This window comes from Lissotriton helveticus, chromosome 7, assembly GCF_964261635.1.
Source record: "Lissotriton helveticus chromosome 7, aLisHel1.1, whole genome shotgun sequence".
NCBI lineage: Eukaryota > Metazoa > Chordata > Amphibia > Caudata > Salamandridae > Lissotriton > Lissotriton helveticus.
The window spans coordinates 911,797,527-911,814,746 of NC_136068.1; the positions used below are offsets into that span (position 1 = coordinate 911,797,527).

Genomic DNA, 17,220 nt, shown 5'->3' on the forward strand with positions numbered 1-17,220 from the left:
ACTTTTCTCAAAGTCAGAGAGTTAGGAAACATAGCCATAACATGACTGAATTTGCTTGCTTGAGTTTCTACGATTGGGGTGACATTGCATTCATTGATCTTCCCTTCGCTTTTATCTTGGAATTGCTAGGCCCCTTCAATTTTTTGTCAGTAATCATGGCTGTAGGAATTAGTTGTAGAGATCTGCAGCATAGTGACTGCAACAAGGCAAATTGGCCTCCCGTGTTAAATACATTTCTGTGCTTAGCACACATGGGGCTGCTGTTTGCTTATTTTGTATTTATTACTCTGAATATGTGTGAATCCTATCAGTATAGACTTTAAAATAATGGATTTGATCAAAAGAACACACACAAAATATAGTTTGTGAACTCCTTTATTGTACTTGTCATTAGAGTTATCCAAAACTAATCACATACATATTGTACCAATTTGTTAGCGAAATAAAGAGGGTGACTGCTTTTAACAAAGTAGCTGAACAACGATCAGACAAAGCTATTACAGTTCGGAACATGGCTATTTAATACAATCTGAAGCTGTTGTACTTGCAGTTCCTAATGAAATAGATCAATTCAACTGGTGCTTATCAATTGATGTGATGCAGAAATCTGAAGACGAGTACGTATTAGGTTCAAACATGATTACCATTGACAGAGATGGGAGACCACAAGTGTGGTTGATGCAGTGCTCAGTGTATAAAACTGGTGAACTTGAGTAGTAAGTGGAAGGGTAGGCAGCAGCAGCAATGTTCAACCCTGTGTGGGAAAAAGAAATCCCAAAAAAGTGTTGTGTTTTTGAGATAGCAGTGCTAGGAGTCTCATGTTTCTTCTTGTGTCATGTTGACATATCAACAACTGGAGTTAAGCCTTTGGTCATCCCGGGCACAAATTAAAATACAGGTTCGATTTACACAGGATGTAATAGGATGTGAAAGGGGCAAAAAGGTCCCTTAAAACCTTATAATATGGCATCTCTTGGGAGTAAGAAGCAAAAAGGGTTGAGGTTGTCAGAAAAAGTGTTTGCCCACAAAAAAAACATTGCAACATGGAAGGCAAGAGTCTGGAAAAATAAAGCAATGACCCTGGGACTTCATTTGCCAGATAATTTCATATTGCTCTGGACCGGCACTGCAGACAAGATCATACCTTTTTATGTTGGGCTATGGAATGGAACTCATGTGGGTGTTTCTGTAAGCATCCATGTATCGACTCTATCATTCTCTATATGAAATCTCTTGCCTCTTCCCTCAAATAATCAAATATTAATCTACCACTTTTATGCTAATGACACTTAACATCTATTTAGAAATTATCTCACCCTAGGACATTTGATACCACCATCAAGGGCAGCTGCACATTGCAGTTTGGACGACCATCAAACTAAATTCATGGAAAACAGAGTTGCTTCTGTTCTCTCTCCAAACCTTCAATAGCATGCTCAATATAGTTGCACCCATTTTCCATGGTGACGTGCCATCCATCCTCTCAGTGTGGAATGCATCAAATCTCTAGGCTTGATCTTGGGCAAGAAGTTGAATTTGCAATGGTCCATCAAAGCCTTAGTAAATTCCAGCCAGCCTTGTCAGCTTAGACTCCCTTGACGCGTTAATTCCATCAGCTCAGAAGTTTGTTTTCAATAAGTGATTCAGACCCTTGTCCTAATAGTGGGGGACTAAGGAAGAAAATGTCTGGTTCTAATACAGTAAATGCACCACACTCTTCAGACTAAAATGGGTCCTCATGAAGACAGGTATCTCCACAACCTTTCAAACTCAGCAATTGTTCATTGCAGATCATTAGCATCAATTGACGAGGCAGACTCCATACTTCCTAAAATCACACCATTTAAAAGACAAAACACTAAAGAAATCCTTCTCTGGGAGTGCTGGTGAGAACGCCATACCCCTGGGTATGAGGACCACTTCGGCTTATGGCACCTTTAAGAGAGAAATTAAACATATACAACTGCAAAACCAATTCCAACACTGGTCTATACCGTTCAGCTACTATTGATGTTGATGTAACTAAGACTAATAGATACCAAGCACTTTAATTCTGTTTATCATCACATGCATTGTCTAAACACTAGCGCTATGGAAAGGAGCATATATTTTCTGGTATACTGTGTTGAGAAGATTATGTAGCTCATTTGTGTCAAATACCTTCACGTAATTCTATTTATTGTTTTTTTTTCTCAATATGCTTTGAGATATTATGTGGCTCTACTCCTGTATGTGCAATTAGTCACCTGTTATTGAGTAAAATGTTTTGGCTCCCTCTTGATATCGGCATCATTCTTTAGTGGGAAAAGGGCACTTCCTGCCAGCATGTCTGCTAGTATTATTCTGACCTTTATTCTGTATTTAAAGAGTTCTCAGAAAATCCGTTGATTTCAGATGCTTTGCCTGCTTTTTATCAATGCATAATTGTAACTTATAAGGGCAAGCGACAGAAATGTGACAGGACTGAAGGGCACTGCCATCTGGACTGGCGTTTCAAGGAGACCAAGCTTACATTTAAACATTCTAAAACAAAATGGGATGTATTTCTGGGTGCTGGAAACGTTCAGATAGGATTCTTACATTTAAAGGCTTTTTTACAAGCCCCTTGTGCTGCTGATGCATCACTTCTTATCACATCTGGAGTAGGCATTGCGCCACCGGTGCGTCAGAAAAAGTGACGCTTTGGTAGCGCACTGCCCTTGTAAATATGCCCCTTTATTTGATAAAAAGTGCCACACCGGCGGCACAAGGGGCTTTGTAATTGTAAGAATCCCATCTGAACGTTTCCAGCATCAGAAATACATCCCATTTTGTCTTAGAATGTTTAAATTAGCATAAGTAATAGTGGATTGGGACTGTTTTTCGCAGCATCCAAAATGTCATTAGGAGTGTGTGTATTTCTTCTGCTAATGTCCACTTGTCAGCTCGTGGAGTAGGCTATTAAAGACATAACTTCCTGACATCGACTTCGTATTGCTGTAGTAGGAGGGCCCTACAGTGATTACTACTGCAGTTTTATCGTAAGGCATTCGTCGAAGAAGCTGTTTTCATCACCTCTCCTCTGTTGGTTCAGCGAACAACTGCTTCATTTCGCATTCAGCACTTCTGCAGAGATAGAAGAAAAGATTGTGTGCATGTTAGTTGTTTCTTCAGCGCTGCCAGAAATATAAATATAAATGGAATATAAAATGTTCTACAAAACCGCATCATTATGGAGAGCCTGCACAACTCTCTTGACAGTGGTTTTTAATGTATGGCTGTCAGTCATGCCTTTTATTCTACAGCCTGGCTTTCATCTGTGAAATGAAGATTGCAGGTTTGACACATCCATCTCCGAGCAGTATCACAAATATTATCCATTGTCTTCTCTACACGTGAAATAATAGGCCTTCCATAGGATTAAGCTTTCGCCAGCAACGTCATTCATTTTTCTTTTTCGCAGCCGAAGGATTTTTTTCCCCAAGTAAAAGAAAGATTATATTATGGTGTATCTTTATTCTTTCATCTTTCCTTTACAACCAACATTCCTAATTGAAATCTGGAAAAGGGACAAATTGAAAGTCAATCCAATGTTGAGTGTGGTGCAGGGTTGAGCTCAAAGTCTCTTTCTTCAACAATCGAGAGACTAAATGTATGGGCACAAAATTAGCTTAGATAATCCAAGGTCAGCTGTACTTGTATACAGTGGCGGCTCCACCGCTAAGGCGGAGGAGCATTGCCTCACAGCTAAACAAACAGTGCAAAAAAGTAAAAATAAAATGATAATAACAAGAGTTATTATCATATTTTTCTTTGGTGGACTTGGAGCCAGGTCGCTTGGCGTGGGCTGGGCTCGCACCATCAGTGCAGAGTGAGGAGAGGTTTGCACTCCCTGGGTGCCCATGAATGTTTGGCCGCCACTTTTAGGCTGGACAGACCGTCATGCGCATTTAGCATGCTCTCCACCGGGCTGTGTTGCGCAGCCCAGTAGAGAACATGCCCAGGCTCACAAACTGCCTGCTTGGCCACTCAGACCAATCCATAAATTACTACCTCCCACCCTGCCCCTCCCCCTCCCCACGTCACTGCCCTGCAGGTACACCTACTACCGGCCGTGGCTGCACCACACCCGTTCGAAGACAGCTGCCACTGCTTGTATATGGCAATAAAATATTCTTATTCATTCAATGTGAAAAGGTAGCAGCACTTAATTAGCGAAGGAATTAGTGTGATGCCTAAAGTTGTGCTCTGAATCCTGTGGCAATCGCTATTAAATGCTGGTGCATTGAATATCAAGTCTGAGTTGTTTTGATTTCACCTCAGACTAATCCACGTTCAGACCCTGCCTGCTCCTTTATTTCACTCTAGTCAGTATCTGCATTCTCCCTTTTTGACAGTGTTTCCATCTTTATCTTCCCCTTCTTTCCCATTTGTGTGCCCCCCCCTTCTCTAGGTCAATACCTGGTGATAGAAAAATAAGAAAGCAGAGCTGGTTCCTAAAAATTAGTTCCAGGGGTTTCTAACAACAATCACATGCTCAAATTCACACTGGGAGGCGGTAACACGCCAGTTCTCTTTTTTTTATTGAAACTGCAATAAGAATAGTTGGAGGTTTATGATGCTATGATGAAGGTGGTGGCAGTGGAAAAGCTTAACAATTTATCGTTTTTGGGTACCCTGGCCTGAAAGATGGAGAACTTAAGGTTGACCGGGATGATGGCCAGTCTGAAAGACAATCAACAACACCCTAGTCTACAATGCAATATATAAAGATTAATGAGAGCCTCGTGGGGGATCTGTGAGTGTTTCAGCACTAGCTTTTCTGAACGAGGTGGGGACTAATAGTGCATGAGGTGATTTTATAGGCGGGGCAGGCTTTGGCTAAACTCAAGATAGTAACCAATGACTCCAGCAGGAGTTATTGGGAGACTGTGAGAGCAAGTTTAACTTACTGGTTGTTAAAAAGTACCACATTTTTGTCACTCCCTCACTTTTGCCTGTCTGATTTTGCTGGCTTTAGAATTCTGTGCACTTTACCACGGCTAAACAGCAGTAAAGTGCCCCTCCCCCCAAAAAAAACAAGGTATGCTGTACATTGGAGCTTTCTGTTTGGTCTTGTCAACTTCCCTGTAATTCCATTGTAAATTACTAAAAACGACATGGAAGGGTAATTGTCATGTGTGGGCTGATTGGGTTTGACACTACCCATATACATTACAAAAGTATGAGACTGCATGGAGCACCATTGTGCTCCGGCTGGGCTGCAGTCTAATTTACGGATAAAAATGCCTTTGTCATGTAGTAAAAGTGAGTCAGAGGGTTACTCCATGACAAATGTGACCGATATTCTGACCGCCTCATTACAAGTACAATATTTCCCCTGGTACTTGTTTTAAGGCATGCCCCTCTGCCAGACTCTAAATCGTGTCAGAAGATTGCTTTCACTGACACCGCAAGGCATTTTATAGGTGTGTTAGAACAAAGAAGCATTATACATGGATTACGGGCGGCACTTGTTCTGCTATGTTTTGGGAATTCGTTATTTGTATAGTGCATCGTTCTCCAAGCTGTCTTCCTTGAATAGGGCTTCACAGTGTTGCTTCTTGTTGGCTTCAATGTGTCTGACTTTTGCTTGACAATTTGGCTGATTATTACATTTTCACCAGCCTAATTTTGTTACCAGGTAGGGAAATTAGGTGATAATCACCCAATTATGTGCTGGTATTGTTCAGTAATTCCAGCCCAGCCTTATTTCTGACACTTTACTGTTCCCACTGTCCCCTGGTGTTGCTTTCCATTCTCTCTTGCTAGATACCTAGAGGAGATGCTTTTTCATTATGAGAGGTTATACCCAGGAGGAGCATTGGGATTAAAACTTGTTTAACATTGCATTGTACGTTTGCCTGCAGTGACTTGGTTTGTGTTTCTTATGTTTTTAATAAAATACATTTCAAATGAAAGGTAAATAGCGTGCTACTTTTAGCGCTGTTACATTTTCCACTACAGACTATTGTCAGGATTTTCAAGTGCTCTAAAAAGGTTTAGGATTCATCATTGGAGTTATTTAACTTATTGGCCATTAAACTGTGGTTAGGTAATGTATTGGTACTTGAATTAAATAGAATTAAAAACAGTGGTGAACTTTAAAGGTGGTGAGGCGTAAGATCAAATCCTAAACATGCCTGCATGAATAGCCACAGCTCTCCTCCAATGCATTTGTGATGGGGATGAAATGGGTTGCAAGTCATACTGAGGAAATCTTCAAATGGAACTACCTGGCTCTTTCCCTTACCAAAGACCAAGGAATGTATGACACAGTTACTCAAAGTACAGTGTTTCAGAGTGAGAGCCCAGATGATGACTGTGCCTGAGAAAACCAGGGCTGTTCTGTGGTAATCATACCAAAGACATCTGAAGAATTCATACAGACTCACCCATAATAGGGGACTGTGCCTGAGATTCGTTGTATTACACCCAGAGGACCGTGAATGGGAGTGAGACATCCAGGAGACAAGTGTGCCTGAGACACTAGTGGCAGATTCCAAGATCCGCTGATGACTGCATCTGAAACACCTAGAGGACTCAGGATGGGTCACCCAGCGGGACTGTGTCAGAGACTGAGACACTGACGGTCTGTTTCTGTGGACAAATATGAATGTTGTTCTTTGCAAATTCTTTAAGTGTCCTACTCGACAAAGAATAAATGAAATCAGAAAGAAATTATATATACACTGCACAAGCTCTCTATTTTGGCAAGAGTTTGTCTGGAGTATTGTGCCCTCATGCCTCTTATTTCATGGGAATAATTATCAGAAACCATAATGAAAAGCCAAATGTGAATCTGAATCAATGACTGGATACAAGCTATCCTGGCTGATATGGGGTGAAACCCCAAAACCGGTCCTAGGATACTTGTTTCAGGTCCAGGTAGGACCTGGCTTAGCAGTTCGGGCTGGACTGTTCCCATGAGGCACATGGTCAAGACCAATTTGCATACGGCCAGGTCTAAACTGGATTGGCATGGTGAGCAAATGATAGATACGCTTTATTCGATAAAAGATTTATCATAAAAGCATTTTAGAGATTAAGGAATTATAAAACAGAATTTTAAAACACAGCTAAAAATCACCGATAATAAAATGTCATGTACAGTGAAAGAATCATAAAAAATGACACATCATATCTTTAAAATAATCATAAATTCCACAAATCTAAAATATCCATTACAGAAGAAAAGAAGGTTTCAGCCATATAATTCCCTGACTTGGGATGGGTACACTGAAACGAAACCAAGGTTCCTTGTCCCAAGCATTTGTGATTGCCTTACAATTGTCTCGATGCTTTTGTCTGATTAGTCAGACACGCCCCAAGTATTTGGCTACACCACAAACTATTGTCAGAGAGGAGGTGTCGGTTTTCAAGATACGCAGGGCCGGAATATGGCTCATGAAGCCAAATGCCCTGCATACTGGTTTAAGCCACTTTTCTCTGGCGTTTTTATATGCCGGGCATGCCAGGAAAAGGTGGGCAATAGACTCCTCGGGGTGGCCACAACTAGGGCAGGGTTCCGGGACATGGTTTGGTCCTTTCCATTGTGAAGTTAAGGTGTTGACTTGCAGCGTTCCAAATCTCATCTGCATATACAGGGACCTATCCCTAGGAACCTGAATGAAATCGAGATAGGGTTCCAGACTGCAGATGCTTTTATGCTCATAGAATCCCTCTGTTAGTTTCCCTGGGTTTTGGGTAGATTGATCACGTTTCGACACCCATTCCCAGTAAGCACGTTTTAACTCCTGCTTGGAGGGGGGTGTCTGGGAAGCCCAAGCCTCGCTTAGCCCAATAAGGCCAGTAAGGTGCCTGAGGTCCGCCAGCCATTTAATCCTGCGCCCTGAATCAATGGCCAACAGTTCGTCAAAAGCCGCGGCGTAGTTAGACAGCTCTGCGGACCTCTTTAGGCGAGCCCAAAAAAGCAAGGGACGGAGTCCGGCAATATCCTGTATATGCCTTCTACCGGTGTCATAGAACAAGGATTTCAGGGGGGTTTAGGCGGGGAGCGAGGTAATAGATCTTAAAAATTTATTCTCAGACTTGGATAGATCTCCAAGTGTCTCCATACCCCACAGTTCTGCTCCATAGAGGGCCGAAGGTAATGCTTTCCCCTCATAGATTGCGAGCACTGTTCCCTAATAATGGCCCCAGACACCCGTTTGTGATTTAGGAGCATCTTATCTAGGTGGGAAGCCCACTTCATACCTTTCGTGATTCTAATCCCTAGGTAATCAAAGGAGTCAACCACGTCTAGCGGGACCTTGTTTAGGGAGATGTTATTCCTAAAGCGTTTGGAAGGATTGATGGTCATCAGTTTGGTTTTGTCAGTGTTGATGGTTAATCCCTGCTCCTTGCAAAACAGATCAAATCTGCTGAGCAGTTTTTGGAGGCCGGCGGGTGACTTTGAGATTAAAAGGGTGTCGTCGGCGAACAGAAGGGTGGGTGTCTTCTCCCCTGCTAATACGGGGGCGTCTGCTGGTTCCTCATTAAGGTGGCCCACCACCCCATTGATTAATAAAGAGAATAGGGTGGGGGCCAACACACAACCTTGACGTACCCCTCTGTTCACCACGATCCTCTCAGTCAACTCCCCCTGGGTTCTCCATCTTATCTTTGCGTAGTTATCGCAGTGTAATCTTTTTAAGAAGTCAAGGATATAAGGTGGCATGCCCAGGTGTTTGATCACCTTCCAGAGTTTGTCACGAGGGACCAGGTCGAAAGCGGTCCTCAGATCTATGAAAGCCAGGTACAAACTCCCTTTCCCCAAGGTAACTGACTTCCAATAGATCATGAAGAATCTGAGGACCTGGTCCATTGTGCCCACTTTCTGCCTAAATTCTACCTGGAAGTGTGAGAGGATATTTCCCTCCTCCATCCAGGTTCTAATTCTCGAGAGAAGAACCCTACCAACCACCTTCTGAATCACATCAATCAAGCTGATTGGCCGGTAGTTCGCAGGGTCCTCCCTACTCCCCTTTTTAAAAATTGGAACTACCTCAGCTCCTTTCCAGGAGTCTGGAACGGCAGCTCCTCTGGCTATCAGGTTCATAACAAGAAGAATGAAATGGGCCCATGGTATGGGGTCGTGTAAAAGCAAATCCCCTGGAAGACCATCAGGGCCTGCTGCCTTCCCAGGGGCAATGCTATTTATTGCTAGCTCGACCTCATAAAGATCAAATCTATCAAAAACGTCCTGTTCTTCGCCAGCTTCAGGGGCAGGTTCTGTTATTGGGAGCTCTGGGCAAGCTTCACCTGAGTAGAGGTTTGAGAAATGTTCATGCCACCGAAGGTAGGTAATGTGATTTGGCATTGGGTCCTCTAGTTTCCTGTCCCTACGATTGATTAAACTCCAGAATAAGATAGAGTCCTTTGATAACGATGCTTCCTTCAATTCCTGCCAATGCGCCTCCTCCCAGGTTCGTTTAGCCTCAATCAAGGCCCTCGCATATTCTTTCCTTGCGATCTTGACAGCGATTGGGTCTTTTGCCCTTATACCGGACCCTATGTCTGCCCGTTTTTCCCTGCATTTTTTGGAGTACCAAGGATTACTAGGTTTTTTAAGATCATGTTTCTTGGTGGGGTTCCCTTCCAAAATAAAAAAGGAACTAAGCCTATCTATCGCAACTTGATTGAAATTCTTGAAGTTGGATATAGTCTGCTCCCCTCCGGCACTATAAAGTGTTGTCAATTCGATGCTCTTGGCAACTACTTCCTCCCTGATGCATGATAATTTCTCCTCGTGTTGGGAGATTTTGTGCCATTTCAAGCGGCGCTTACAGTTGGAAGGGATTACCTCTCTACTTGCCATTAGTGGGCGATTACGTACCTTGGGTCCAGACTGCTGCCAAATGTTATTTAACTTCATGCAGAGTGGATTGTGGTCACTGTCCAAGGAGGCTACAACTTCCATGTTGATTAAGTCACGCCATAGGCGAACATCCAGGAATATGTAGTCTATTCTAGAGGGGGAACATATCCGGTTAAAAGTGTATGCGCCAAGTTCTCCCGTTCACGGCCCTTAGGTCATACTCCAATCCCAGGGCATTTATTTGAATAGCTCGCTGGGACCATTTTTTGATTGGGGCTAAGGTGAGGGGCACAATATACCATTTGGCATCCTCTTCAGCAATTCCCTCTAGGTCATCCAAGCTTAGAGGTTCAAAGGTCACATTGAAATCCCCAGCCACTATCACATTGGAGTGAGACGGTGCTCTTGCTAACATACTCTCCAATGTCGAGATAACAGGGGACATCCGGGCCCCCTGGGAACCTCGGGCGTAGATGTTGAAAAGCTCGAGTTGCGGGCCATTGGATATATTTTTAATTGTCAGATGCAGAATATCATTAGACTGGCCAGGATGTACAGTGATTACCCAGTTAAGATTTATTCTAATCCAAATTATTAACCCCCCAGATGGTCGCCCTTTGCTCGAGCTAATTGCAGGAATGCAAAAAGTTGTATAGCCCATTTTATAAGGGAATTATACTCCAGGTTTCTTGGAAAAGGCATACCTCGTGGTTGCCCACAAAGTTTCCTTTCTAACCCTGCTATATTCCATGATAGTATGTTCAAGGGTAACGGGTTAGAATTGCTATTAGTTGTTATCTCTCTGGGGATGGGGTATCGTCCACCCGATCTATGCAAGACATTATCCGAGATCGAACAATGTACCGATGATGTTCCGGGGTTTACAGTGCTCCCAAGGGAGTCTAGGTCCATCAAATTTGATGGAGATAAGATAATGGGATTGGGGTCAGAATCACTAGGGGCTAGTCAGTCAACCTTGTTTAACCCTGAACTACCTCCCCTTAACTCTACCCACAGGACCAGCTTCTTACCAGAGGGGTTTGTGTCTCAGTTGGATTACTGAGTGGTCAGGGGCTGAGGTGCGGAACTCCAGCGCTAAAAGATTTTCAGCAAGGAGGGGATCATTAAGCCTTGACTCAATACAGTCTAGGGCTGAGTTCCGCTGACTAATTCTCCTGATACCCTGTATATCTTATTATAGACCTACAGCCTCTAATGTGGCGTAGCCAGTGTATTGTTTTACTACGTAAAGAGTCAGTGGATTCATAGCTCTGGCCATCTTTAATTTTTGGCATCTTTACCATATAGACTATTGCCCTTGGGTCCCTAGTTGGATCCCCGAGGGGATTACGATTTAATTCATCAACGGGCTTCTGGGTGTGGAGAGTGTTACGTCCCCCTGATACTAAGGATGGGGTAGATGGATTGCTTCTAGTTACCTGCGTTTTTCTGACCCCTGAAGTAATTGCTACTACAGGTGCTTTTCTTCTTATCTCTTGTACCCTCTGCGCAATGGTTTTACCGGTGCATTGTGGTTTGCATGATGGATTGTTTACAAGAGCACCCTTATGCAGAGAGGGTGCAGGAAATGTAGGGGTAGTTGGTATACTAGGGGGGGTTTCGATGGGGTGAGTCTCGAATGGAGGATTGCCACCATTTTCTTTAGTTGTTCCACCTCGTTTTCCAGGATTTCCACTTTCTGCTGTAACCCTAGGGTAATTTCATAGCAGCCACATCTTCCTACCATAGGGCTAGCTCTCAATTCGTGACAACTCGACGCCCCCTGCATAATTTGTCCCTCAGTCATGTGCTCGAGGATCGCAAATCTATTAAAACAAGGAATAGAGTGTGCAAGGTCCGTAGCTTGGTTATCGTCCTCGACCCTGACAGTATCCTGAGTTGGCAAGGCGGAAAATTCGGTGTGCACTACGACATCACCAGTGGCAGAATGTGTGATAGAGTTTGTGGTCAATTGTGCTTTTTTCCTGACCATTGAGGGGATATTTGGTTGATGATTGATTAATGTATCATCTTTGTGTTGTATTGCACCCACTTCTAGGCCTGCTACACTAGAACTTAGAATCTCCTCACATTCTGAAACTATCACATCAATTCTGTCCATTACGCAATTACTAGCCCCATGGATGCCCTTTTTCACCCTTTTCCCTTTCTTGTTCGTCACAAGCCCCCCCCTTCCATTGTTTTCCTGTTCCCCATCTAGTCAATGTAGGCAGTCGCTCAGGTGACCACGTAGAAGGGAGCAAACAACAGTCACAATTTCCAGGAACACAGTCAAAAGGTCAAGCAGGGCACACAGACCAGTACAGTGCCTTATCTGGAGATCAAAGTCTCAATGGGGTGGCCCAGCCCAGCCCCATCCAGCCCCGGACGGCCACAGACGGCCCGCCCTTTGCCCGGGCTTAGCCCGCGTGCGTCCCGCGACCCGGGGGCTCACGCTGGACTTTGAGCACCTCCAGGGGCGGGACAGGGCGTGCGCGACTTCCGGTGGCGAGGGTCGCTGAGAGTTGGAGTTCCTGGTGGGCCGCGCCGCGCCGTGACGTCCGGTGGCTGCGGCGGCAGGACGGCTGGCAAGAGTTGTGGGAGTGCTGGCGTGAGGCTGTGATGTCCCTCGGCGACCTCCGCTGCACACAGGTAAGTCTGCAAATGTCCCCCGCTCCCCCGGGGCTCACGCTGGACTTTGAGCACCTCCGGGGGCGGGACAGGGCGTGCGCGACTTCCGGTGGCGAGGGTCACTGGGAGTTGGAGTTCCTGGTGGGCCGCGCCGTGATGTCCGGTGGCTGCGGCGGCAGGAAGGCTGGCAAGAGTTGCGGGAGTGCTGGCGTGAGGCTGTGATGTCCCTCGGCGACCTCCGCTGCACACAGGTAAGTCTGCAAATGAATGATGGAGTTACCCGAGATCTCTTGACTGGGAGTGAATGTTTTGATTTGTTCTGCATGCCGTCCATCAATTGTTTGTCTTTTGCTTCCTCGCCCTAAGTGTGTCAGGTATGCCCATACGTGGGTCCCGGGCTTACTGTGCCACTGAATTCAAGCTATCATGGCTGATAAGAGGTAAAACCCCGAAATCGGTCCTAGGATGCTTGTTTCCTGTCCAGGGAGGACTTGGCTTGGTAGTTCGGGCTGGACTGTTCCCATGAGTCACAGGGTCAAGACTGATTTGCATATGGCCTGGTCTAAACTGGTGTGGCATGGTGAGCAAAAGAATGATGGATTTAACGCAGATCTCTTAACTGGAGGTGAATGTTTTTATTTGTTCTGCATTCCGTCCATCAATGGCTTCATCGATGCGCACCTCCAGCCTTTCCCAACTCCTCCCAGAATTGGATGGGGTCATGGAGGCTTGTTCCTACCTCACCCTGTGACTACTTAGGAAATAGGAGGGGTGCAGTTGTACACACCTCTGCCTTGCTGATTGACAACAGTCTTAGAAGCACAGGGCTTAAACATAAAGCGCCCAGGCTGTGTTCAGTCAGCAAGGCTGCAGTGCATCATCAGGGGCAGTGCCTTACAGTGTTGTAGGCCACCGAAGGCCAGGGCTAAAATCAAGAAAGCCCATTTTAAATTTGCGTCAGCCTGCAGATGCACTCTAGCACATGTGCCTCTTGAAAGTGCCTGGTTTTGCCTAATACTTGGACAGGGAGTGGCTCACACTCTCATAAGGTTTAGAGAATTAAACAGTCAGAAAAAAAGTATGAGCTAGAAGTTCAGTAAAAAAATGACATGAGCAGAGTCCTGTTGCCTTAATAAAGTAGCTGCCTCTAATTAATAACTATTATAATCATATTTGTAGTGCCAACAAGGTAGCTCAATGCCTATGCTGGTATACACCCGTTACAACGCATCTTTTACTCCGCACTACCATTACAACGCGACTTTTACTCCGCATACCATTACAACGCATTGCGCTGGGGGGCGCTCTAGGATAGGGAATAAGTATAATTTACTATCCAACACCTTCCCTAGGGTCCACGGGGACTGGAGTTAGAATAGTAAATTATACTTACCACTATCCAGCACCCCAAAGCGCTATGCGTTGTAATGGTATGCGTTGTAAAAGTCGCGTTGTAACGGTATGCGGAGTAAAAGTATGCGGAGTAACATGGTACATCCCCTATGCTTGCAATCCACACTACCATGCTATAAACATCGAACATACCCCTGCGATAATGAATGTTTCCAGATAAAAATATATTTTAGTTCAGAAAATGAAATAATAATATTGTTTGTCGTCTGATAATGAGGATTCACCTCTATCTCCTAGTAACATTGTATGAAATCTTGGTGTTCATTTTCAACAAAATTAACAAGAACACCTCAGATTAATAAAAAAAAGAGCCACCTTCTTTACTACTCTGAAAATGCGGCAGAGACTTTTTAAATTCTTCCTATAGACTGCTGCAAATCTATTGTTCAGTTTATTTTTTACATCATGTTTTACCTATAGCAATTCTTTATAAGCTGGATTTCACAAAATTTCGCGTTGTCCAGAAAGGCACAGCAAGATTGATAGTAAGTCTAGACAAGATTCGATTTCTAGCCATCTGCCCAATTTAATTGCCTCCGCTTCCATTTAAAAAAATCTAGTTCAAATGCCTCTGCTTTGCTGGATGGGCAGTGTGCTCTGAAGGCTTTCTCTGTTTACAACAGAGATTTCTAAAATATTGCCTGCCAGGCTCGCTCAGATTGGCTTCTACCCCTTGTCAAATGCTTTTTAAGTGTTCTACATCCAGAGCAGGTGGTAGAGCTCTGTTGGCACGTACACTTATACCCACAACCAACATCCATTTCTGATTAGATCGCAAAGCAATATTAAGAAATTGACACCCCTATTATTTAACCACAGCGTATTTGTGTTGGACTTGGCCATTTTTGCAGGGTCATCCCTAAACGTTTTGCCTTTCTCCTAGCCTTTTTTCTGACATGGTGTTGTTGGTTTTAGGCCTCTGGGCATTTTAGCACTGCTGTCCCGTGTAAAGTGTGTGTGCTCTCTGTGATAAATGTGGTAAGATTGGTCTACACCTGTTTGGCCTAATCACTTTACCTGTCATTCCCTTGTAAAGTGGTATCTCATATACCCAGGGCTGGTAAATTAAATGCTACTGTTGGGCTTGCAGCGCTGATTGCGCCACCTACCAAAGTAGCCTTTCAAACCTATCTCAGGCCTCTGCTATTGCAGGGCTTGTGCGTGCTGTGTTACTGCCGCTGTGACGTGGCACCTAAATGGTGTGCCATGTCCGGGACCCCCCTCTTTACTACATGTCAGTCACCCCTAAGGTAGGCCCCAGCTAGCCCTATGGGCAGGGTGCATTGTAGGTAAAAGATAGGACATGTACCTTAAGTGAGTGACATGTCCTGGCAGTGACAAACATCCATTTTTGGTTTCTCACTACTGTGGGGCTGCCCTTCTATATGAATGCATAGGGGATTCCCTGATAAGTGTTGCAGTGATAATCCCTGATATGAGAGGCGCAGCGTGGTCAAGTTTGGTATGTTTGGAATAGTGATATTAAATGCTACGCAATGGTGTGCACACATTTATTATAACAATTATAGAAATGCCACTTTTAGACGTTCAGAACACAAAACAACCGGCGTCATACTACCGTACACTCCTACTACTCTTGGAGTAACGAACAGTCAACTCTTTTATCTGTCGGAATGGAATTTTTATTAAACCATTCCTGTTTCTTTAAAAGTTAATCAAAACAATTTTTGGGGGACTGATAAAGAAACATAGACTTATCAAATTCACACATGAACTGACACGTATATAGAATTCACAATAACATACACTTAAAGACAAAAATGGACTTAGAAACTGTGAAAAAATTATTAGCAACAGCTTGCAACATGACATTTAAAAGAGAAGCCCCAACGAGTGGGGCTTCTCTGGGGCTTCTCTTTTAAATGATTGGGACCGATTGAGGGTTCCAGGGCACCGTAGTGCCAAGGCATTTCCCTCAGCTGCCCCACTTGACAGTGGGCAGCTACGAGGATGGGACACACTTTCGGTGCTTACTTGGCCATAACTTGTAGTTAGAAGTCCCGGAGTGAGACAGTGGTGCCTGTGCCTCTTTGTTTGGTTCCCAGCTGTACCGCCGTGGCAGACAGCTGCAACATTGGGCAAATTCATTTTTCAAGAATCCTGGAGAGAGACTCAGGCCGAGTGGTGTCAGTGCTTACTTAACTCCACAGCTGCCCCGACGGATAGTGGGCAGCTGCAACATTTGGGGGCATTGTTTGGTGATGAGGAGGGGGATAAGTTACACTCCCCCAAGCCCCAGTGCATTGCGCACTTCTTGTTTGCGGCATTTGCAGCCAGAGGGCCAGTAGACGGTCCTGTAGAGCCTTAACTTTGCTGGACATAGGGCATTTGAGCCCTAAAAAAGGCCAGTTGGCCTGGGGGTCAGTTGAGAGTGTTGGTAGGGCGCCAGGCCCTAACGTGATGACCAATGCCTACAGTGATTGCATACCTTGTTTATGCTTAGGATATTTATGCGCAATGTTCTGGCCTATTTGTGATTCAAAGCGATAAAAAAGGGGATGATGGACGGAGCGTTTGAGCAAACCAAACACTCACCCCCAGTCAACTGATCTGGGTTTAATCCATCACCATTCTTTAGCCCACTCAGCCACCCCATTTCAGACATGGCTATATGCAAATCAGTCTGACCCTGTGCCTCATGGGAACAGTCCAGCCCGAACTGCCAAGCCATGTCTTCCATGGACCGGAAACAAGCATCCTGGGACCGGTTTCGGATTCATAATCCTCATCAGCCAGGCTATCTTGAATCCAGTGGCCAAGTGAGCAAGGGACTCACGTCTGAGCATACCCTGCCACACTTAGGGTGAACAAAGTGATACAAAAGGGGATGATGGACGGAGCGTTTGAGCAAACCAAACACTCACCCCCAGTCAACTGATCTGGGTTTAATCCATCACCATTCTTTAGCCCACTCAGCCACCCCATTTCAGACATGGCTATATGCAAATCAGTCTGACCCTGTGCCTCATGGGAACAGTCCAGCCCGAACTGCCAAGCCATGTCTTCCATGGACCGGAAACAAGCATCCTGGGACCGGTTTCGGATTCATAATCCTCATCAGCCAGGCTATCTTGAATCCAGTGGCCAAGTGAGCAAGGGACTCACGTCTGAGCATACCCTGCCACACTTAGGGCGAACAAAGCGATACAAAAGGGGATGATGGACAGAGCGTTTGAGCAAACCAAACACTCACCCCCAGTCAACTGATATGGATTTAATCCATCACCACCCCATTTTGTACCGCTTTGGCTGCCATAAGTGTGGCAGGGTATGCTCAGACGTGAGTCCCTTGCTCACTTTGCCACTGGTTTCAAGCA

The 17,220-nt window shown here is 44.7% G+C and overlaps 1 protein-coding gene across 1 annotated transcript in view; it reads right to left on the reverse strand.

The window, feature by feature from the left end:
* Window positions 1-404: 404 nt before the first annotated feature.
* The window catches only part of LOC144767121 (gamma-aminobutyric acid receptor subunit alpha-6-like), a 317,200-nt gene continuing 300,384 nt past the window's right edge, over window positions 405-17,220 (reverse strand). Inside the window, exon 10 of the mRNA XM_078650720.1 lies at window positions 405-3,105. The gene's annotated coding sequence lies outside the window, so the exon portion shown is untranslated. The remainder of the gene's footprint in view (window positions 3,106-17,220) is intronic.